We start from the raw sequence: 851 nt of genomic DNA on the forward strand, positions 1-851 counted from the left end.
TTCATTTTTTCTGTTTATTTATTTATTTATTTATTTTTTTTTGTTTTAAAGAAAATAAATGAAAAAATCCCCTTTTACGTATTTTCGGGTATCGTTGTTACGAACATGATTAGTTTTTTTTTTTTTTTTTTTTTTTAGAAAGATAATATCTGAATTGATTAGAAATTGCCAGTAGGAACAAAATTTAAAACAAAATGATATACATAAACATGTATATATTTATATATATACATGTATAAATATATAAAAATAGGGGAGAGAAAATAAATTAGAAAAAAATTCTTCTGACTTTGAAATAAACAAAGAAAAAGAAAATAAGAGAATTCAATGAAAGAAGACCCAATACTTTAAATAAAAAAAAAAAAATAAAAATAAAAACCAATATTCAGTATGAAACTGCAGGGGTTGTTACCATAATTACAAAAAAAAAAAAAACAAAAAGAAATAAGAATAAAAGCAAAATACAAGAGGAAAGACAAAAAGGTAACAATAAATGCCTACAATCATTTTTTGTTTTTCCCGTTTACGTAAAAACCAAAACAAAAAATTAAAAATAAAAATAAAAATAAAATAGCAGCAAAAATACAAATAAAAACAAATAAACGAACTAAGAAGAAGAAGAAGAAGAAGAAGAAGGGCTTGAATGAAAACACGTGCCATAAAAGAAAAAAAAAATTGTGTTTAGATAAAAAAAAAATGACTTCGAAATCTCGATGCGATTAAATGATGGGGTCGAATGGGGGTAAATAATTCGATGGGGTCGTTTCTATTATTTGTCTTCGACGAGTCCCTCGAATAAACAAATGATCAGAGGAGTATTTAAAAAACAAAAAAACTCTAATTAAGTTAAA

At 23.6% G+C, this 851-nt stretch overlaps 1 protein-coding gene across 2 annotated transcripts in view; it reads left to right on the forward strand.

Annotated features, from left to right (window-relative positions):
• LOC107071669 (uncharacterized) overlaps nt 1–456 on the forward strand; it is a 186,779-nt gene extending 186,323 nt beyond the window's left edge. For both annotated transcript variants that reach the window (XM_015330855.2, XM_089176534.1), the window contains exon 8: nt 1–456. This exon is cut by the window's left edge and continues 6,849 nt beyond it. The gene's annotated coding sequence lies outside the window, so the exon portion shown is untranslated.
• Nucleotides 457–851: the final 395 nt, after the last annotated feature.

Source organism: Polistes dominula, unplaced genomic scaffold (genome assembly GCF_049000335.1).
Source record: "Polistes dominula isolate Pdom_NZ unplaced genomic scaffold, Pdom_raw_medaka contig_25, whole genome shotgun sequence".
Taxonomy (NCBI): domain Eukaryota; kingdom Metazoa; phylum Arthropoda; class Insecta; order Hymenoptera; family Vespidae; genus Polistes; species Polistes dominula.